We start from the raw sequence: 24,603 nt of genomic DNA, 5'->3' as shown, positions 1-24,603 counted from the left end.
AGAAAAGAAAGGCAGATGCTAGATCATGGCAGAGTTGGAGTTTTGTTCAAGTGAAATGAGAAGTCACCGGAAGCCTTTGAAAGGGTAGAAGGGGAGAGAGTCAACTGAGGTTAAAAAACAAATATCCATAATTTGTACTTGATATTATTCTTCTTTTAATTACTATTTTTACAATTTTTATTGTGGTATGCTAGTCACCATACATGATATTATTCTTATTCTTTTCTTCTTTTCAGGAAGATTGATTAAAGAAGAAACTTTGGGGATGGGTCTTTAGGACACACTAGTTCTTGCTGAGCTTTCCAAAAATGGTCTGATAATTCATACACTAGTTTGAAGAAAAGAACACCAGAAAGAAGGGTAGAGCAAACGTCAGGAGAATGCAGTCACATGGCAAAGCACACTCAAGAGAGGACACTCTGGGTACAGTTTCATTTACTTATAGTGCTAAATTCTTTCACCCATGGGTTGCAAAACCCTATACTTCTTAAGTCATTTGGGGGCAAATTTTTCACTCAAATAGCTGTGTGTTTGATAAGTGTGGAGATAATCAAACATCCCATTCCACTTCTCCCTGCAAGGGAAAATGATACTAAAGAGTGAGTGAGAGAGCAAAACTGACAGATTAAACCAATATGAGAAAAAAAAAATTCTGAAATAGCTTTGTGTTTGTTCATGTATCTAGAAATTCTCCAGGGATATTTAGGATATTCCAGTGTCCCAAAGGGTTTTAAGAAATTACTCCCCTTAGATCTCCCATCACAAGTGGGGTCTTCTATCGGAATAAAACTTAGAAAGTAAGCCAGGGGTTAGGCCAGGGAGAAATCTCCTTACGTGTGTGTTATCACCCTTTTCAGCACTAATGAAATCGCTGCGTAGCTCTCAGTGCATCCATACCCATCACACAAGTCTCTGTCTTGGTGATAACATGCCTCGTCCTCATGCACATCTAAGTAAGAAAACACAGATGCACAGCATCCCAGATTTTTAAACCTGGAAAATAAACCTAAGCGAGAAAAGCAGTTTGACTACTCTCCTTGTTTTACCTCATGGGATCACAACAAAAAAATATATTCTCTCTTCCCCAGAGATTTATTTTCAGGCAGACTAACCACTAATGGGAGGGAATGCACCATTCCTCTTCTGGCTTGAAAGTTACATAGACAAGAAATTTTAATCCAAACTTTCTCCCCCAAGAAATTGTATGGATCACCTCCTATTCACCAGTGCAATTCTGGGGCCTGTGACTTCAAAGCTGAGGTATGCTGTACGCAGGGAATCAAGATCAGTACAAAGACGAAGTCAGGGTTCAGGTTATTCAATGTGTCTGGTATTCATTGTGTATATGGTGTTAAATCCAGAAATAAAGATATTACCAAGTTTCTTATGATACTTCCAACGGAAAATTTCCAGCTCCCTAGATTGGGAACATAAACATACTTTGCTATGTATATAGCATTGTGTATTCTGGTGTTTCAGGGAAAATAAGTCCATATATTACATCTTGCCTTTCAATGAAATTTTTAAAAATATCTCTAAATCAATACTCTCTCTGTGTAAAGTTCAACATATTGTTCTCTGCCCCTTGAACAGCTCCTGTCTAGTGGCTTCAGAGATATCATTAGTTGCTGAGATTTAATGTAAATATTTTACTGTGGAAAGCTTTCAAGGGCAAAGAGAAGAGTATTATTGTACATTCATGACTGAGACACAAATTTAATGTTGTAGTCAGAAGAAATCGGTAGGCTCTACCTTCTCATACGGACCAATAATTCTTTTCAGAGAAAGCCACTACAACGTGAATTCCTAAACCCATATAACTGATAAGACTTTCACTCACCAGTACAACTATTAGGGCCCCAGATTTGTGTATCTCTCCCATTCCTGACAACACTGAACACCAGTTCCTGGTGATGAGGAAATTATAACAACAACATACTCCACAACAATATGATCAATCTTTTTAATAAAGATTTTAAAAAATGTATTCATATGAAAGGAAGAGAGAGAACAGGAATTGGGGGAGGGTTCAAGGGAGAGGGAGAAGAGGGCTGTCCCTTGATCAGGGAGCCTGATGAGAAGCTCCATCCCAGGACCATGACTTGAACCAAAAGCAGATGCCCAATCCACTGACGGAGCCACCAAGGTTCTATCTTGGTGATAGACCAATTTGATCAATTTGATTCTACTAAGAAAATGGTGGCCAAGTGCAAGGAAGGTATTTTTTCACATTGAGTAGTTTACCACACACAAAAGCTTTAAACATGTATTCTTTCAGCATTTAAACCTCAGTTCAACTGGTACCACTTCAGATACATCACTCCTATCTGGAGGGTAGATCATTCTCATTGTAAATCATTCTCTCAAGTAATTTCACCTGGTAGGTTGAACCCCAACCCAAAATGTGCATGACCTAATCCCAAGAACCTGTATGTTACTTTAGATGGCAAAAGGGACTTTGCAGAAGAGATTAACCTAAGGATTTTGACATAGGAGATTATTTTGGGTTATCTAATTTGACCCTAAATATAATCACAGTGGTTCTTGTAAAAAGGAGGCAAGAAGTTCAAAATCATTAGTGGAAGAGATGATGGAAATAAGAGGGAGCATGAGCCAAGGAAGACAGGGGTTTCCAGAAGCCCGATGAGGCAAGGGAACGGATACTCTCCTGAAGCCTCCAGAAATAACAGCCCTGCCAACACTTTGATTTTAGACTTCTGACCTCCAGAACTTAAAGAAAATAAATTTGTGAAGCCTTAAGCCACTAATAGCAAGAGGAAGCTAATACACTTAATTTGCACTCTTCACAGCACTCCTACCTGAAATTCCTTTATTTCCAAATCTCATTTTTTACTGAATTTCTCCCCAAATTTGAATATAAATTCCCTAATACAAGCATAAAATTTGTTTGTCTTGTTGGCTGCTGAAACCCCAGGACTAGGAAGAGTGTCCTAACCATGCATAAATACTGAAGAATTACAAGAGCTACAAAAAAACACAGAGGTGAACATCAATCCTTGTTCTCCAGATAATTGTGGCTTTCTTCACTATTATGTCAGCATTACCTTTATTTCTTAGGGGAAAAAAAAGTGGTGACGACAGAGGGTAAACATGTGTCCCTATCCCTGAAGACTATCTAGAGCACATCCAAATTTAGTCCAATTGAATCATACCTAATTTGACTCTCCCCTCTTCATTGTCCTGTGATTCTCCTTAAACTGTTTTTGATCCCACTGCTACCTGCACAGAAGAGCCTAAGGACTGACTCAACAGGATGAATGCACCAGACCTAGTTCAGATACTTTTTAATAAACTTTCCAGTAGTATACTTAATATCTTACTATTTTCGACTTTGTTTTTCAAGTTGAGAAACAAAAGGAAGCAAAATGAAGAGAACAGTTTTCTTTTCTTACCATGTAAAGAAGATGTGAGATGAAAAGGCACAGATTCCAGGAAAGTACTTTGTAAAGTGCAATGTAGTAAAGCTGTGGAAACCAGAGTCATTTAGGATACGGAAGGGAAATCACATTTGCTGAGCCTCATTATGGTCCACAAAGCTGCCTTGCACATGCAATAGCACTTAACCTTCCCAACAATGCAACTGAGGATATGATAATTTGAGACTCAAAGACAGAATCATGTCCACATTCGCACTGGCTAATATATTAAGAGGTCAGCTGGATTCAAAGTCAGTCTCATCTTCTTCCCCAAATATCATGAATTTTAACAAAGAAACAAAAACAAAACAACTTATTATCAATGGGCTCTTCTGACTTCAAAGGTGATGATACATATTTAAATAATATATAGAGATCACACAGTTTTGTTAAGGTTACATCCATAATGATGAAAGCAATATGATTTCTTAAACGTCAGTGAGTGTAGGCTAATGAACTAGGAGATGAATGATATCATATTTTTAAAACGAGTTTGTAAAAGTAAACTTAATTTTTGCCCTTTGGAACTAAAATATAAAGACTGGCTCAAGGCCACTGAATCCTGGTTAACTCATTTCAAGCATAACATCTGTAAAGAGCTTGCTAAGATATTAGAAACACTTACTAGAGTGTATTTCATCTTTCCAAAGACTATCTTTGGGGGGGGGAAGCATGTTCAATTGAGAAAAATTAGTACTGATTTGGGAAATTTAAGCTGTTTGTATAAAATCCCTAATATTGGCATCTGGTGTGCCTGGGTATCTCAGTCAGTTAAGCATCTGACTCTTGATTATGGCTCAGGTCATGATCTCAGGGTTGTGAAATCGAGCCCCACATCAGGCTCATCCACTGGGCATGGAGGCTGCCCAGGATTCTCTCTCTCCCTCTCCCTTTGCCCCACCTTTAAAAAAATAAAGTAAAATCACTCTAGCATTGGTTTCCAAATTATGTGTACTCCCTACCTCCCAACACAGTTATGAAATATTATATTAACAGGTTGGACTGGATTTAATTTGGACAACATACTCAACAAATAGCAGGCTGTCTTCAAGAACATGAGCAGTTTCGAGACGAACATTTTTTTTTAACTTCCCAGCATTCTTCCCTTCCTTTGTTCCTTCCTCTACTCTCTTATATTACAGTGGGAGTATGTATATCTGAGAATATTTATTAGACTTTCAATAGAATTTTCTATAAAAATGTCTAAAAATAAATAAAATATATTAGGCTTAAAGTTCAGAAGACATTGATTTATAACTTTCATAATGCTCATGTATTACACTGCCTGCTAGGTTGTAGCTGACTGGTCCAAGAGAAACACCAGACCTAAGTAAGGCCCATTACAGGATCCTGGACCTCTGGACACAAGTGACTGATCCAGGGTGGACCACTTAACCAAATCTGAGCTTTAAGATAATATCGCTGGGATTTTTCATTTTGGTGGTAGAGATCTAAGCTGTGGATCTTTAAAGACTATCTCTCTCATATACCTTACATAGAAAAAATCTACAGGGGAGAGAGAAGACAGAAAGAGTCTTGACAGGATTCCTTGACAGGGTTCCAGACATACAGAGTTTCACTTTTTAATTCTCTCTTCAGCAGTATAGAAGTCTTCCAATAAAATCTCAAAGGTGCCTGTGCTCATTTGAATTGGATTCCCATGACTTACAGGTATACAATTCCTGAATTATACATAAATATCAAGACCAACAGAATAGTCTCTCATGGTGTCAGCAAGTTTAGTCAACATCGGCTATGAGATTAAAGAAAAAGTTGTTGATTTGCTTTAGTGTTCAAAAAGGAAATCTTGAATAAAAAAATGTGTGCTTTAATTTCACTTTCAAGAATAAATATCCTATTCTTTCTTCTTAGCCACTAAGCTAAATATTACCTAAGAAGTAACCTTAGCTTTGAATACTGCGTACTGATCAGGCATAGTACTAAATACTGAATATAAAGCTAAGCTTCCTGAAGTTACCCCAGGGGAGAACATTCATTTATTTTCTTTCTAATTGTCGTATTTTAATTACACTCATATTAAATGGTAAAGCAAAATAATAGTAAAAGAAATCATTAAAAACAAACTATGGGGACACCTAGGTGGCTCAGTGGTTTAAGCCTCTGCCTTCGGCTCAGGTCATGGTCTCAGGGTCCTAGGATCAAGTCCTGCATTGGGCTCTCTGCTCAGCAGAGAGCCTGCTTTCCTCTCTCTCTCTCTCTCTCTGCCTGCCTCTCTGCCTACTTGTGATCTCTCTCTGTCAAATAAATAAATAAAATCTTAAAAAAAAAAAAAAAACTATGAAGGGGATAAAAGTAATATTGTTTACTTAGGCTTATTAATGGTTTCCTAAACTAAGGCAAACACATGTACCACCACCAACACTCCGCCACATTCTAAGCATTAGGATTTTTTAGAATTCATGTTTCATTTTTATATTTGAACAAAATCTCATTCTTAGTGTTTGACTATGACCCTGGATCTGGGAGGTTTGGGAACAGCTTAATGGGGGAAAGTGCATGTTCGGCTTATTAACTAATCCAAAGTGGGTGTGAGTTTTAGAATGAAAAAGAATAAAGGAATAAAAAGACAATAGAAAAGAGAGACAAAAACGATGTCTCTTCTGTAGTTGCTTGTTTTTAGTTTCCTTATGTTCCAACAGAGTAATGCTAAATAAAACACAGATAGTAATACTATCCATGGGAACATGATGCTTATGCTATTTAAGCAACCCTGTACCTCTCATCTGCCCCCTAAATAAAATATATTTCCTCTATCTTTTCTTATCATTATATTGTGTGATTTTTAATGAAAAAGATTTTGCTCTTCAGCTGTTGACAATAAGAATCTTACACATGGGGACGCCTGGGTGTCTCAGTTGGTTGGACGACTGCCTTCGGCTCAGGTCATGATCCCGGTGTCCCGGGATCGAGTCCCGCATCGGGCTCCCAGCTCCATGGGGAGTCTGCTTCTCCCTCTCACCTTCTCCTCGCTCATGCTCTCTCTCTCTCACTGTCTCTCTCTCAAATGAATAAAAAAAAAAAAAAAAAGAATCTTACACATGCATTTCACTCAGTCTTTGTTTGTAGGAACTCTGTATTTTCACTATTGATGAAATTTTGAAAGATGTCAGCAGCTAGAGTGAGGCTGTTCCCAAAACATATAAACAAAAATGTGGTCCTCATCCTCTAAGATGAGCCCTGATGATTTCCATTCCCCTTGCATTTACACACTCATGTAATCCTCTCCCCAGGAGTAGGATTTAGTGACTCATTTCTATAGAATATGGTGTTGCAGAGGCAAAAGGATTTACTTCTGGGATGAGTAACAAAACAACTTCTACTTGGATATCTCCCTTGTTCTTTTGCAGACTTGGTCTGAAGAAAGCCAGATGCCATATTGTGTGCTGCCTTCTGGAGAGGCCCAGGCGGCAGGTAACTGGCCAATTGCCAAAGAGAACTTGAGACCTGCCAAGGGCCACACCTGAGTGAGCATGGAAGTGAATACTCCCTCAGTAGAATCTTGAGATGATTTGAGTACAGCCTTGGGAGGGGCTCTAAGTCAGAGTCACCCAGACCCTGGATTCCTAATTTACAAACACTGAGATAATAAATGTTTGGTGTTTTAAGGTACTAAGATTTGATTATGTAGTAAAAGATCACTCATATAAAAAGCAATAAATTCTCCCTTTGACTATAAACCATTATGATTATCAAATTAATATTCAGTGCTGAAAAATGCAGATCCACCTAAGTAGGCTGAATAATTGCTGGTTTGAAAGGAATCAATCAAGCAAACGTATTTAAGTATCCCTATATCTATATCTCTATTTATATCTATATCATCTGAGGGGGCTGGTTGGCCATGGAAAAGGCCATCTTGTTGTGAAATAGAGTGAACAAGCTATTGTATCCTGATAGCAGTAAGTATTAACTTTATCTAATTAACTGTACTAGTTTTGAGTCTGGGTTTATCATGCAATATTCTGTTTATGATATAGCTTATGAGCCATTCATTTAAGCTGAAATTATTGCCTCTGCTTTTTCCCAAAATATCTCATGTATTTTCATCATGATTTATAAGTGAAATTGTCATTTCACCTGCTGTGTAGTTCTGTCTACAATGGTAAATTAACCAGTCATAGGTACACTAATATTGTGGCCCATCTGACAATGGTATTTCTCACTGTGTTGATAAAATCAGGTTTCTTGGCCAGATGTTCCATTACAGCAAATTTACTAAGTCCATGAAAGCCACTCTGAAATCCTATAGGTAGGAGCCTGCTAGTCCTCTCTCCAGATGGATGTTTTTGCCTCCAATGTCTCTCTTTTAATTAAACAGATATACGGGTTTCCCACTATTACAGAAAATGATCTTCGAAATCTTCTTTTGAAGATAGCTTAATAATTTTTTAACAGCTCTATTGAGTTAATTTAATACCATAAAAATCACCGATTTTAAGCGCACAGTTCGATTTTAGAACATTTATACAGTAAGCAACTATCACCACAACACAGTTTTAAAACACTTTCAATCACTGTAAACTGCCTTGTGCTCATTTACAGTCGGTTCCCATGTCCACCTCCAGCAGCAGGGAACCACAGATCTACTTTCTGTCTCTACAGTTTGTTTTTCCTAGGATTTCAAAATAAGAGAAATAATGCAGTCTGTAATCTCTTGTGGCACGATTCTTTCACTTAGACCATGTTTTTGATATTCATTTATGTTGTTACATGTATCAATACATAGTTCATTCTGTTGCTGGATAATATCCATTATTTACACAAATGAACTGAAAACTCATATCCTCACAAAAACCCACACATGAATGTTGTAGTAGCTTTATACAGAATTGCCATCAAGATGTCCTTCAGGGAGTGAATGAATGAATAAACTGTGGCACATCCAGATAAGGGAGGGTTGCTCAGCTCTAAGAAGAAAGGAGCTTTCAATCTGTGAAAAGACACACAGGAACTGTAAATACATATTACGAAGTGAAAGAAACCCATCTGAAAAAAGTTATCTACCATGTGATTCTGACTATGACATTCTGGAAAAGGTAAAAATCACAGTCAATAAATAGATCAGTTTTTGCCAGGGTGGAGGTGGGGAAAGATAAACAAACAGGTGGAGAAAAGAGGATTTTTAGGGCAGTGACATACTCTGTATAATATCATAATAGTGGACATATGACACACGTTTGTCCAAACCCACAGAATGTGCAACATCAGGAGTAAATCCTATGGTAACCTATGGACTTTGGGTGATTGTGATGTGTCATTGTAGGTTCATTCTTGGTAAAACAAAACAAAACAAAAACCCTAAACAAATAATAATAATAATATATATATATATATTTTTTTAATTCTGGTGAATGATATCAGTAGGTAATAGGAGAAGCTATGCATGTGTGGGAGCAGGAGTGTATGGGAAATTTCTGTACCTTCCTCTCAATTTTTATGGTAAACCTAGAACTGTTTTTATAAAAAATGAGTCTTAGGGTGCCTGGGTGGCATACTCAATTGAGTGTCTGGTTGAGTGCCCAACTCTTGGTTTTGGCTCAGGCTGTGATCTCAGGGTTGTGAGATAGAGCCCTATTTTGGGGCTCTGTGCTTAGCTGGGGGTGTCACTGGATTCTCTCTCCCTCTCCCTCTGTTCCTCCCGCTCATGCTCTCTAAATAAATAAATAAACAGGTCTTTAAAAAAAATTAAGTCTTTCTTTAAAAAAAAAAAAAGTTCTTTATAGACGTTGGAATATAATTCCATCACCAGATATACATCTCAAAATATTTTCTCCCAGGTACTCTCTAGCTTTTTATGTCTTATTTTATGTTGTTTTTTGAAGAACAAACAATTTTGATAAAGTTCAATTTATCACTTTTTATTTTTTATGGGGTTTTTTGGTCACACTGGAAAATCTGTCTAATCCCTAGATTACAAGGATTCTTTTCTTTGATTTCTGATACAGTTCTCACCCAAGCAAAATCAAGTTGTCACATGGTGATCTCTCTTTCTGTAGGCTCTAGGGTAGAATCCATTTCCTTGTTCATTCAGGTTACTGAGAGAATTTCATTCCATGTGACTGCAGAACTGAGGTCCCTGTTCCTTCTGTGGCTATCAGGTGAGGACTGATCCCACCTTTCGAGGCCACCCATATTCCTTCTTCAACCTATCTTCCCCCATCTTCAAAACCAGTAAGGGCAGTCAAGTGCATGAGCGTACACACATGCGTGTGCACACAAACAAACACACACAGAGGGTATAGGGCAGAGGCAGAGGGAGAGGGACAAGAAGACTCCATGCTGAGCATGGTACCCCACATGGGGTTCGATCCCAGGACCCTGAAATCATGATCTGAGCCTGAAACCAAAAGTCAGACAATGTTCAACAGACTGAGCCACCCACATGCCCTCAGAAAAGGCCCACTTTTAAAGACTCATGGGAATAGGTAATAAGTTTCATAACTTTAGTTTCTACGTTACTTTAGGCTTCTAATCTTTTAGATGCTAATGTGAATGGTTTTCTTACTGATTTTTAATGGTATTTCTGGATTGTATGTTTCTAGTTTCATGTGTGTAGCCTGTGACCTAGTCAGATATAAAAATTTTTTGAAAGAGGGATATAATCTTTCAACAAAAATACAAACAGAAGAGATAGAATTAAAGACATTTAATTTTAATCATGAGAGGTCTATAGCAAAAATGGATTTCTCATAACATTGCAAGGAAAAAATCTGTGTAATTTTAAAAAAATTAGTAAGGAAAGCCACAATGAAGACAAGAGATAATATTCCTAATCACATTGTGAATTTATGGCAGAGTCTGAGAGTCAGCTCCATAAAATTGTGCTCACACTTGCATCCCGTGAGACCCCTTGATCTACCTGTAAGTTAATTCACTCACTGTAATTTGCTAGACTTGGGCAGTAAAAATTACATTTAAATTTTAAATGTGCTTTATTGCTTATCCTCAAAATTTTAAGAGATGTAGAAGGAATTTTTTCTACTTTTCCATTTTAAATACTAATGATTTTGAATGAAATGTTGAGGGGCTCCTAGGTGGCAGTCAGTTAAATATCACTCTTGATTTCAGCTTAGGTCATGATCACAGGGTCCTGAAATCAAACCCTACATGGGCAGGGATCCACACTTAGCGGGGAGTCTGCTTGGTTTTTCTCTGCCCCTGCCCCACTTCTAAAAAATAAATAAATCTTAAAGAATGAAAATGTCAAGTGAGACATTCTATATGAATAATATAGTGTCGGTTTCATCCTTAAGCCAGTACATTACATAGTAATATTTTATAGATGGATATGTAAACATGATACACACACACACACACACACACATATATGTGTGTGTGTATGTGTATGAACCTCATGTCAGGTGATCAGTTGAAAACAAGATAAATATCCCTAATGTTGTATTCCCTTGAAAAAAACAAAATCCCTTTATAGTTCTTCAATATTAGTAACTCCTCTTTCTCTAAACAACTATCTCCAAGACATATGTTTTCAAATATTAAACTCTATTTTCAAAATTTCAAATATTAGCTTCTATTCAAATTTCAATTTGATTTTGTCTAATGTGAGTCATCAAGGATCTTTCAAGTAACATCTTTGAAATCTCTTATTTTATGATGAGTCCCAGCATCACTATTCCCATGGACCGTTATTTTTGCCACTACTTCCTTCTCAGGAACAGACCAGTTCTCACAGACCAGTGCCAACAGACCAGCTGGCACAAGGCAAATGTTAGAGGAGTTCTTGGTATACACAGGCATAAAAGACAATCTGTTCTTTTGAGTTGTTAAGTATTGGGCTCTCTTATTGTTCAGTCCTTTACTGTGAGTGTTTAACCCTACCTTCCTGCAATGACATTCACAGAGGTGCCAATGTCTGAGTCAGTGGTGCTTTCCCCACAACAGTGTTATAATAAATAATAATGAAAATGTATTTTCTATATTATGGTATTCTAATAACGAAACTATGCAATAAAAAACTAGCTTATTTGCATTCATAACCTCAAAAACTTCTGGAAATGATCAAAGTAAACATCTCTCCCACAATTTTAAAATATCAATGATCAAAAATATTTGCATCAATTAAATGTCTATAATATTTCTTTAACTTTCCAATAGTATACTTATTTCTATCATTCAACAAGTATTAACATCTATTTCTCACAATAAATATTTACAAGCATAAGAAAAAACATTGACCAGAAATATAGTATTGAGTCACAGAGTTGATGATCTTTCTTAAAATAATAATTAGAATTGTTTGTATATATGAAATACATTACTGAATTCACTTTGATATCACTCAGCCATTGTTAATCAGTCTGAACTATTAATTAAACTTAATGGGCTATATTTTCCTGCCATCTACAACATGTGGTTTATAATTCCTAAAGAATTTAGATATCAGAATTGAAACTGGAAGAACAGAAAGCCAAAACAAGCAGTCTTAATTCATACAAGAATTAAATAATATATCTTAAAAGATACAATCATGAGATAATGACTAAAGAAAAAAAGCCACCTCTGGCTCCATCTGCATTCATGACAGGAGACCTGCTTCCCACATTTGTCATTCACTCCCACTAACACTTCCGTTGAATTATGCAGTTGCTTACTAAAGCATTCAATGTGTCACAGCCTAAGTGGCCACCAGTCCATAAATTTCAAATTAATTAGTTTTTAATTTATCTGTATTCACCAATATACATCTAGTCTCACTATGCAGTAGAGTATTCTTTCCCATATTAATTATATAATTCCTACAGTGTAAAATAACAGGTCTTGAGAGCTAAAGCATTTAGAGAAAGAATGAGGTATAAACTCCTAGGAATCACCTAAAAAAGCAAAAACACCAGCAGTTTATTACATATGCAAATGCACTATGATTCTGCCATTTGTGTTCAGTACTGATTATGTAGCACTCTTTCACGTTCTGGATGTATTATTATACATATTAGTGAGAGTGTTAAAATGACTTTTTAAAATGCCCTTCATTTGACTATATATGTTAACATATTAGCTCATAACATTCAAGCTTTTTTCCCCCCCTCCCTATTGAACAATATGCTTCTCTTGCCTTAGAAGAACTCATATGCTAAAGAAAGTAGAGAACATTGATTAAGATGTGAGCCAGCAAAGCACCCATCCAGTTTTCCCTCTTACTGGAGAAGGCTGCAGTATACAATGGCTGGTGACACTTTGTTATAGAAACTGCTTGGATGGAATGGACAAAACCACCATCTTGGCAGAAAGGAGCCATTCTATTCTGGTCTCTGTTCTGCAGTTTTACTTCCAATTAATGCTGAAAATTGTGGCTATACTGTAATAATTGTGTTTTTGTAAATTTGTAAAGTTAATGTGTAAATCATTCCTACAGTTTAATGAAACAGACATAGAAAGGAAATAAACTAAAAAGTAATATAATAGGGGCACCTGGGTGGCTTAAGCCTCTGCCTTTGGCTCAGGTCATGATCTCAGGGTCCTGGGATCGAGTCCCATATCGGGCTCTCTGCTCAGCAGGGAGCCTGCTTCCCCCCTCTCTCTGCCTGCCTCTCTGCCTACTTGTGATCTTTCTCTCTCTGTCAAATAAATAAATGAAATCTTTAAAAAAAAAAAAAGGTAATGCAATAAACTACAGAATAATGCATTTATTACTACTTATTTCTCCTATTAATTAATAATAATCATGTTAATAATACTATTTATTTTACCAGAATTTATATTATCCAAGGCCAAATTTAGCCCCAGCAATTCCCTGAAAAACACTAGTATTTGAATCTACACATTATACATTGGCACGAGTTGCTTTTCTTCTTCTTCTTTTATTTTCTTTCTTTCTTTCTTTCTTTTTTTTTTCTTTTTGGCCAACTCAACACAACAAAGTTTTGTTTAATTTCAAGACATTTTCATCACCCCAAACAAAACCCATGTGCTTTAGCTTTTGGTCTCCATTCCCCCTTTACCCCCACCCTTGGTAACCACTTACATTCTTTTTATCTATATGGGATTTGCCTATTCTGGACTTATTCCATAAGTGGAATCATGAAATATATGGTTTTCGTGATTGGCTTCTTTCAATTAGTTTAATATTTTCAAGGTTCATCAATGTTGAAACCTGTATCAGTACTTCATTCCTTTTTTTATTTTAAATAATATTCCACTGCACAGTTACATCACATTTTATTTACCTATTCATCAGTTGATGGACATTTGAGTTGCTGCATCTTTACCTATTCTGAATAATGCTGCTATGAACATTCATGCACCCGTTTTTGGGTAAAGGTATGCTTTCAATTTTGTAAGTACATACTTTGGAGCAGAAATACATATGGTTAATCTCATATGTTTAACTGCCAGACTGTTTCCCAAGATGGCTGCATCATTTTACATTCTCAGCCATAATGTATGAGGGTTCTAACTGCTCTACATCTTCACCAACACTTATTGTTATCAGTCTTTTTAGTAAGCCATCCTAGTGGGTATGAAGTGGTATTTGTGATTTTAGTTTGCATTTTTCTAGTGGCTATAGCTTATATTTCTGTAATGGCTAATGATGTTGAACATCTTTCCACCTATTTTCGTTCATTTGTTTGTCTTCTTGAAAGAAATGTTTATTTTTATTCTTCACTCATCTTTAAATTGGGTTTTTGTCTTTTTATGTAGACCTGTAAGAAATTCTTTCAGCGTTCCTTTTCCTTTGTACTGAAGTATGATCTCTAGTGACTTCTTCAACAGAATCTTTTCAACATCAGACTCCTTTTGTTTGAAAATGTCTTTTTTTTTCACTTTTACTTTTTCTCTAGCTTCTGGTGATAGTCTGCTACCCCTGGGTTGTAGAAATACATCTGTAGGGAGGTTCCATGTTTCCTTTTGCTGGTCCCAAGAAGTTTCGGGTGTTTCCCTTTGGGATCTCTATATCCTGCAATGAGGTTAAATCAGACTCCACATTCATGCATGGCCCAATTGGGGGCTGCATTTGCCAACAAAATCCTTTTTTCTATTCCAAGTATGGAAAAACAAAAAGAAAAACAAAATAAAACAGCTTCCTTGGGCAGAGGGCAAAATTTTTCTAAACCTTCTTTTACTAAGAGGGTCCCAGATTTGTTCAGGAGTCTCAGTTTTAGGTCCTTCTCTCCTATGAAGGCCACATCTTGTCCCTCTCCTCCCATTAAAGTTATACTCCCTAGAGCACAGTACCACCATTTCTTACTGTTCTGCCTAGGAGTTTCCACATCACTTCTTGTGTCTTGAGATTTCCTATTATTCCTCTGGAGTTTACTTTTCTATTAGACATATCTGTATGTTGTAATATGAGAGATTCACATACTATACACATTATACATTGAATTACAGATTGCTTTTAAGAGTGATGCCTCCCATGGAGGTGATTATGATTTGTAAGTATATGGCTATGGCTGAAAAAGCAGAATACTAATGGCCTTCTAAATAACCTCTCTAAGTAAATGAAATGTCATCAATTTACAATCACCACTATTTTAAGAACCTCTCACTATATCTGTCTCTTAGTCCCTACCTCCTGAAGCACTTGCTAAAAAAGATGTACCCTATTCCTAATAGTTTCATTTCATATAGAATTAGCCCTATGGTTCATAGCTGCCACAAATTATTTAAGTTATTCTCAGGGATCTTCACAAAAGTTTCCCTTCAAATCCTACTTGAAATCATTCTACTGCTTATCCATTTTTAAAAAATGACCTGTGAAAATGGAACAAGTCTGACACTGATAGTCATGGTAACAAGCCTTCAGTAAAATAAAACCAACAACAGAGTAGACTATCACCTGATACCAAATCTGGTATAGTCAAAGTTCTTCGAATTCTCTCTACTCTAATTTCAGTTGCAGTGAAGGAGTTTATGTAAACCTTGGTGAAGAACAGATCTCAGTTGTTCCACCTAAACTCTGAACTATTTTGCTCCAATCAGGTGTATCATTACGGTACTCTGTAGCCAGTGCAAAGATGTCAGTGAACATTCAAGGAATAAGCCAGCAATTTTTTGGGCTTCGATTTTCTGGGTCTGTCATTTTGCTAACATATATTTTTAAATAGCATTCCAGAAATCAGCAAAAGAACCTAACATAGGTAAGATGTGTGTGCCCGGTAAATGTTATGTGAATGAAAACTCTAGGTGAACACCTTTGGAGATAAAGTGAAAAATAAGGAGCAGTGTGATAAAATAATCAATACTTAAAACCTACTATAAAATTTAAATAAGAGTGAAAACCTATAAACAAGTGACACTAGCCACTCAGTAATTAATAATTAATGTCTGCTTTAGGTACTTACTATAAGCTCCTGGAATATAAAATTTAGAAAATTTTAGAAAATAGAGCTCAAAAGATTTAGAATTAGAACTAGGTATTTTGACGGATCCTCAGGGAAACACTCAAATCTGTCCTAAAACTCATAGATTACAGTGAAACAATTTTTCTGTCGTAAGTGAAAGATGAAAAAAATAGATTATGATCATTTTCTTTTATCAAGACTGCCAAGCAAGATCACTCTGTCCTTTCCTGTACGATTCCTGCAGATCTGCTCTGAGAGTGAATAATGAGCACATCTGCTGCTTAAGGCCCCGCGTTCATCCTCTTCCCCAGTATAAGTCCCTGAATACTGATTAGGGAGATAGGTAGGTATCCCTATGTTTCCACACCAATTCAAAGGATTAGCATTTACCTACTGAGGTTGCAATTTGATTTCACCAGAAGCTCTCTCAATCTCTGTCCCAGGTAAAATAATGAAAAACAAAGGGTCGAAACACCCCTTGCCAGAGGGCTAGCCTCATCTGTCTGATCCAGTTTTGAATCTAGGATGGTGTGTGCTATTTGCAGAGTCCCACCTTTAGGACGAAAGATGGAAGTGATATGGAGGAAATACTCAAATTATCTGGCACTGCATCTGATAAGGAAGAAAAGGGAATATTATATCATTGGTTTTGTTGTCTTGGAGCTCTGAAGTTTCCTTTTCACTGTTTATTGAAAGAATAGGCACACATCAGAGACAAAGCATTTCCCACTTTGAAAGACATTGAACAAAAGAGGCGTAGGGTTTGAATGGGCAAACCTGTGCACAGGAGCACCCTGAAGGTGAGAGGAATAAGATGAGCAAAATTCACTCTGGCAAGAAACCAACAGGCATATTTAAGAGATTCTGAATGAGCCAAGTTGGCTGGTGAAGATGATTCCTGTAACAATATAATGGGATATGAGGCATGATAAATGGAAGTTGAAACTAGGCTGCAGAGTACCCTGAAAGCTATACTACGGAGGATCCTGTAAATGTCAAGGAACCATTTAAAATTTCTGACTCAGGAAGCAACAAGATCAAAAGGAATTTAAAAAAAATAATTGTTAGGCTCTGTCTAGGTGAGATGGATGGAAAACCTGAGAAAGGAGAGTCATGTTGCTGGTAAATGAAGATATCATCAGGCCACTGTAAGAATTGTGGGGAAAAGAAAAGGAAGAAAGGAATGAATGGGCAGAATGGTCTAAGTGGTAGATTTCAAAGCTGGTTAACTACCAGAAAAAAGGATCGTCAAACTAGTAGGTTGTTACCTATTAAAACCAATCACAATTATCATCAGCTGCCTGAATTTTGAACCCACTGTCAAGGCCACCATGGCCCTCACACTTAAGACACTGTAGAACAGAAAGACAAGAGACCTACCCATCATTGTGCAATCCTTCTCCTGACTTTATTATTCTTGTAAAATGATACTGGCCTGGGACAAGTTACCTGTCACAGGTGTAATCTTTCAATGTGCTATCATAGATGAAAAGTCTTGTTTTTTATTTTGTTTTGTTTTGAGGGGCTACTCTTCCATTTTCTATAACTTTTCTTTCTCCCTTCTTGGCTCAATGTCCTCTTTCTGAATTCTCAACATTAAACTGTTTACACTGGTTTGTCAAAGACTACTCCCAGATAACATTCCTGCCTTCATTAGGCTTGTTGGGTTTTAAATGAAGAGTCCCTTGAATTACCCAGGGAAAAAGAGGCAGTGGGAAAAAATATATATGAATTACAAAGGGAACTGGAATGTGCAAACAGCGTTTGGTAGAGGTAAGATTCAAACATCATTTGGTTCCTTATTCCGTATTACTTTGTTTTTGTACCTGAACCATTATGGACATTCAGCCCTGACTTACTTCATGCTTTTTCAGCTACATATTTTTTCTAAGATTGATTTTTTTTTTTCTAGTACAAAGTACAGAGAAAGAAACTGAGAAAATCTAATTGGCCCAGGCTATTTTTGAGGTAGGACAAAGTTTACATGTCACTATCTGACCCAGAGTTTTTACACCATAGGTGAACCTGTGGGTTAGATATATTTAGGTCCTTCTGCTACAAAGAGATGCAAAGAGAGATGACACAGTATTGTAAAACACATCATCATTTTGTTAGATTGTATGCTGCTGTAGCAAATTTCCACGAATTTACTAGCTTAAACAATACAGATTATTTTATAGTTCTGTATGTTGGAAGTCTGACACAGGTGTCACCAAGAAAGTCAGGGTGCTCTATGGCTCCATTCCTTTCCAGGCGCTAGGGGGTCCAGTTCTGTACTTATTCAGGTCGTTTGACTTATCCATGTGACTGCAGAACAGAGGTCCCTACTTCCTTCCCAGTTGTCAGGAGAAAACTGATTGCAGCCTGTAGAGGGCAACCACATTCAAGGTCCCTTCCCCCATCTTCAAAGCCAGTAATGGTGAGTCAAGTCTCTCTCACAGTTTGACTCTTTCCTCTTTCTGTCAAACTTCTGACCACAGCCAGAAAATTTCCATGCTTTTAAGGACTTAAGTCATTAATCTGGGCCCACCCAGATAGTCTAGCGTTATTTCCCTATCTCAAAGTCTATGCACTTAATCATAACTACAAAGTCCCTTTTGTGCTTAAGGTAACATTCATAGGTTCTGAGGATTCCTGTCTAGACAGCTTTAAAGTGCCGTTATTCTGCCTGCTACAACCACCTAGGTATCAAAGCCTATGAAGAGAGTTGTTTTCCTTTGAGAAAAGAAAAAAGATAGGGACAGGCAAGCTGTACAAATAGATTGAGCTCACGACAGTCATTTTGCTCATGCAGCCTCCCCACCCTTTAAAATTCAGCTATAGTGCAATCTCCTTTAAAACCTTTTTAAACAACTTGAGCCCATATTGTTGCATCCTTTGTCAGACTACATGTTAAATTCATGATCAATGCCATGACCATGATCAATTTCCCCACGTTATTTAAATTAATTAATTCAATCATCCATTCATTCAATATACTTACAGAGATTTTGTTAAAAAAAAAAAAACCCATAATGGTATAACGGTTATAAATATGAATATACTTCATTATTGACTTCAAGGAGTTCATGTTTTTTGTGATCACTTATTTTGTCTCTTTAGCAAAAATGCTAGCTTCGTGAAGGAAGAATCCCACCTTTGGTGCTTTAGTAGAATGTTAAACTAAGGCACGTTCATTTAAATACATGAATGATCAATTACTAAAAATTTTTTAAAAATCAGTCTTTAATCCCAAAGTAATGTAATTAATCTTTGAATAACAACTATGGACATTTAAGCATAAACTAATGATTTAAACTGCATTATAATGAAAGAACTGGTATTGTTTACTACACATCATCTCATTTGGAAAGTATCTTGTCAGGTCATGATAAATTAATAAAATGAATAGAACCTTACTATTTCTTAACATCATAACTTTTTCTGTCCAGTATCAATACATTTACTCTTATCAATGGGAAGTTTCCTGTCAAAATACATCAAGAATGACTGACACTGTCTTACAGTTTTGAAGAATGAACTGAAAACTTAGAGATAAATCGAGATAAATCAATAGTGAATCACAGGCATTTCAATATTAAAGAAAAAATATTTAATACACAAAGCCGATATTTAATTAAAGCTTGTAAAGGCCAAATTCCCCTATTTTTCAGATTAACAACACTTATCTTTAAAGTAATCTGTGGTTCATCAAAATACAATTGGAGACATTAGACTGAGTTCAAGAGTGAGGCTGAAATTTGTTATTGAAAAACTAAAGTTGCTTCAATACAGGTAGTTAAACTGATTTGACCAAAACCCTCAGCTTGACGCATATTTTACACTGTGACCAACTATATATAAATGCATAAAACAAAAACAAAACTTTCATAAGATGTGACATGCTTACATACTTTGCTATTTTCTTTACTCAATTCTATTGCACTCTTTCAAAAATGCAGTATTTAACCTAAAAAACTGATTTCATCACTCATCACCAATAGGTTAGAAAACTACTGTTTCAGAATGTTCTACACAATTCGGCTAAGAACTTAAAAACATGTTTTTCTCTATATTAATTTAAAAATCTATGAAATAGAACTCATGATGATTATTTTACAAAAAATGATAGGGCAATTTGTTAAATTATACTTAAATGCATTATCTTTCATTATAAAAATAGTTATAAAAGCCAATAAATTATAGTTCTGTTTACTTTTTATTTACAGAAATGCTCAAGAAGCCGATTTGGACTTTGTTCAATATTTATTATTTGGTGTCAGCAGAGAAGGAAACTATAAACATTTGCTAAACAAGTTGAAAGACCGGCTGCTTTCAGTTTAGATTTGTAAATACTCTTAGCTCATAAGTAAACTGGAAATGTTATTTTGAGTCTCCAGTGTGAATCAGAACAAACATTCTTATGCATATAAAAGCCACAATAAAAAAAAGTGCAGTATATTTTTCCACTAGTGAAAGAACACAGTTGCCAGAATGAAATGTTAAATCAGAAAACCAGGCTTGAAACACTGAAATTAATAACATCTACAAATAGAAACTTTATCAAAAATTTCTGATCTGGAACCATGACTCCCCCAGTCACTGATGTCATGCAAATTTCTATCAACAGAGAAGAGTTGACTTGATTGCCATGAAAATATTCTAAGTATGTTAGTGATGAAGCAGAAATTTTTTTTAAAAAAAGCTTTGAGTTCAATAACTGATGAGAAAACTTCCTGTTGAGTGTTTATTTTTTTTTTTAAGATTTTATTCATTTATTTGACAGACAGAGATCACAAACAGGCAGAGAGGCAGGCAGAGAGAGAGGAAGGGAAGCAGGCTCCCCGCCAAGCAGAGACCCTGGCGCAGGACTCGATCCCAGGACCCCGGGACCATGACCTGAGCCGAAAGCAGAGGCTATAACCCACTGAGCCACCCAGGCGCCCCCCTGTTGAGTGTTTTATTATGTGAAGTCTATTTAGCGAGACAAGTAATTTATAAACATATGAATTTTATTTTTTAAACTGACAAAAGACTGAATTGATACAAGGAACATCAAAAAAGCAATCTATACATCTTTTGTGTGTGTGTATGAGGGTACATAAGCTTCAGTATATTATTTCCTCTGCTTTTGCAAGTGTTAGAAATATTCTTTAATAAAAGTTTTTTTTAATCTATGTATCTAAAAATCACTAAGATGGTTATTTTAATGCCATATAATAACTAAAGCAATATGCCATGTTAAAAAATGAAACTTTCAGGGGCACCTGGGTGGCTCAATGGGTTAAGCCTCTGCCTTTGGCTCAGGTTATGATCTCAAGGTCCTGGGATGGAGCCCCGCATGGGGCTCTCTGCTCAGTATGAAGCCCACTTCCTCCTCTCTCTCTGCCTGCCTCTCTGTCTACCTGTGATCTCTATCAAATAAATAAATAAAAACATTTTTTAAAAAATGAAATTATCAAGTGTCATATGCCTAGAAAATTAATAAAAGACAGGTAGAGTTAATGAAAACAAGCCCAAACATTTTGAACTAATATTGTAGAACCATATTTTCAGGTTTCAAGATAGTATATAGAGAAAACAGAATTTTTATTATATATCGATCAATATATGGTACATGGAAGCTAATGTGACTCAGGATTTTTCTGAAGGAACTTACAACAATCAGATATTTATTAAAAAGTTTGACTTAAAAATCTATTCAAAATTGGGGGCGCCTGGGTGGCTCAGTGGGTTAAAGCCTCTCCTTTCTGCTCAAGTCATGCTCTCAGGGTCCTGGGATGGAGCCCCACGTCGGGCTCTCCGTTCAGCAGGGAGCCTGCTTTCCCCTCTCTCTCTGCCTGCCTCTCTGCCGACTTGTGATCTCTCTGTCAGATAAATAAATAAAATCTTTAAAAACAAAACAAAACAAAACAAAATCTATTCAAAATTTAATTCTATCTGAATAAAATTCAGAAATCAATCCAGAATTAAATAATACGTAACAGTAACAAATGAATCTTCTGAAACAAATGTTCACTTACACAAAAATTAGTGGGACTGATCGTATTTAAATGTAAGTGAAGTATCTAAAGGCAGCACCAACAGTTAAATAATCAATATATGGATGAAAGAAATTTCCAATCCCAAAATTATCATCTGCTCTATGTTAAAATGCTTATCATACCCCCAAATTATGAAATTAACTAAATAGATAGGAAAAGAAATATCATAAAATTGAATTAATGGCAATTTAGTTTACTCTAAGAAATTCAGGATTGTTAGGGCTTTTAATCAATGCAGAGAGGAGGAAAACGCACATAATTTTTAGGTAACTGTTTCTATGATTCTAACAAATGAGCAGTGTAAGTCCTGAGCTCACTCTCTGCATGTTACTATTTTCCTGGTTGGTCACTGTAATGGGCTGTATAGAAGGACGGCCACCAACAAACTATCCCCTTTTACGCATACTGTTTCAAAAATTGAGAGATGCAATCAATTTCTCCACCCCTTTCATCTGAGCCGACTTTATGGGTTGCTCTAATCAACACCAGGAGGCTGATATTATACATGAAGTGACACTCCTGGAGCTCAGATTCAAGGCCTTACTAAGATCGGCAGCCTCCACTTCTCTCTCAGAACCCTGAGAGACCACCATGCTGTGAAATGTGATTTGTCATGCAGGAATTTGTTATGCAGGAATGGGTAACTGAGAGTATCAGTATACTTTCCTCCTATGGCCTTAACTTCACTTCAGGAAATAGCTAACTTCCTAACTTCAAACACAATATAGCTACCAGACTAGGAAACCCAGACTGAACATAGTAAAATAAACTAAAGTGCGTAAAAGGTATGTGATGCAATCCAAAACAATTCCTCCCCATCTCCAGCCTTTTCAAGGAATGCACTAAGCCAGATCTCTCTGCCCAATGTGATTACTGACCTGCAACATCAAAGGCTTCACTCTAGGGGTCCTAACACAGAAGGTGGTGCATGTTTTCGTGTATCATACACCCAGACTTCTGAAATATCTGGCATGTTATCTTAGGCACTGTTTCATATTAATGCTTTCCTATTTTGGGTCCTGGTTGTACAGAATCATCAATATGACAATTAAAAGTGGCATGAAAAGGACTAATGGTGGTCTGATCATTTTTTTTTAATTAAGCATATATCAAAGCATAAGCAGCAAAAAACAATTTTTTTGAAAAAATATTATTTCTTAATATCTGAATAACTATGTGGAAAACAATATTCTGGTCTCAAATTTAATGCTGACGGAGTATCCCTGTTCAAGTCGCTTAACTTCTTTATGCCTTATTTTACTGAACAATTAGAATGATAATACCTGTCCTGACATACATCACGGGAAATTTGTTCAAATAAATGAGATAATATATATGAAGGCACTTTTGAAGACTACCCAAGAGGGTAGTTAATGACACATGAGAAAAATGTAAGGCGTAGAATACAGGAGTTGGAGAGGAATTTAGAGGTCAGGCTATGCAACATCGCTTCGGCATTATCATTCACCTTGTGCTTGACCTACATTGTAAAGGCAGGTCATTTCATTTTCAGACAGCTCTAATTGTTAGTAATGAGCTTAAATAATCTGTGTCCTTGTCACTTCCGCCCTTTGGCCTTATTTCTTTCCTCCAGAGCACCACAGAACATTTCTATTCCATCCCTGATTCAGTTCAGTCCAAAAGCATACTGTCAGGAAGTGAACTAAGACATGGGCTACAGATATGAACAATATGTTAGTAAGACAAGGTCTGGTGCTCCAATGTCCCTCGCAGCCTAGTGGAGACAGACACATGACAATAAATTAATGTCCCTCAATGTGGTAAGAGCTGAATGAAACTATAAGGATGGGGCAGACACACAGAAAACACAAACGAGGCAGTGATCTACCCACCTGGGCGTATCAGGCAAGGCTGCAGAGAGACGGCAGTTCTGGGAATAAGTTTGTGTGGAAATATTAAAAAGTGAATTTGAAAGATAAATAGTAAGAATAAATTCAATTATCTGCTAACATGCTCCCATTATCACCTCTGCAAGAATTCTTAAACAATCTTTGCACGAACATCATGGTAACGTAATTCACAGATCGACTCATAATCCAGTCAGACTCGTATCAATTTTTCTAAATGTTACAAATCTGAAGAAGAACGAGGAGCAGGAACAGAAACAATAAACCAATTCCTGGACACAATTTTTTTTTTTAAAGATTTTATTTATTTATTTGACAGACAGAGATTACAAGTAGACAGAGAGGCAGACAGAGAGGAAGAGAAGCAGGCTCCCCGCTGAGCAGAGAGCCCGATGCCGGGCTCGATCCTAGGATCCTGGGATCATGACCTGAGCCAAAGGCAGAGGCTTTAACCCACTGAGCCACCCAGGCGCCCCCTGGACACAAATTTTGTAACAGAATGTCTTTTGTTGAGACAACCCAATACTGCAATTGCTTTATTGGGTGGTAAGGTCAAGGGGAGGAGACTGGCAGAAGAAACTAGCACTTGTGTATAACTTGTCTATCTTTCCATTAAGGCTTTTAAAGACTGGCTTTGCTATCTTTTCTGTAGGGCTCTATTTATTTCAATCTACATGTAAAATGTGGTATTTATGTTTTTAAACACTGACTCCAATCAAATAGAACTAACTGAATTCAGCTTTTTTGTTTTTCATCAGGAACGTTACTTATGCCACTCTTTTCTATGATATCTTAAACCCTGAAAAGACTATCCATTTTCTACATGCCCCCCTGAAGCATCGTTGATTAAAAAAATAGGCTGAAGAGGGTCCTAGGCAAATCCTGTCATCACAATCCTCCGCCTTCTTGAAAATCTGGCAACTGATAACTCTGTGCCCGAGGCTACCTCGGT

At 36.6% G+C, this 24,603-nt stretch overlaps 1 protein-coding gene across 1 annotated transcript in view; it reads right to left on the bottom strand.

Annotated features, from left to right (window-relative positions):
* RALYL (RALY RNA binding protein like) overlaps positions 1-24,603 on the bottom strand; it is a 691,528-nt gene that overhangs the window by 598,069 nt on the left and 68,856 nt on the right.

Source organism: Mustela erminea, chromosome 16 (genome assembly GCF_009829155.1).
Source record: "Mustela erminea isolate mMusErm1 chromosome 16, mMusErm1.Pri, whole genome shotgun sequence".
NCBI lineage: Eukaryota > Metazoa > Chordata > Mammalia > Carnivora > Mustelidae > Mustela > Mustela erminea.
Note: the sequence above shows the minus strand (reverse complement) of the source record. Positions and strands in the feature narration are given on the sequence as shown.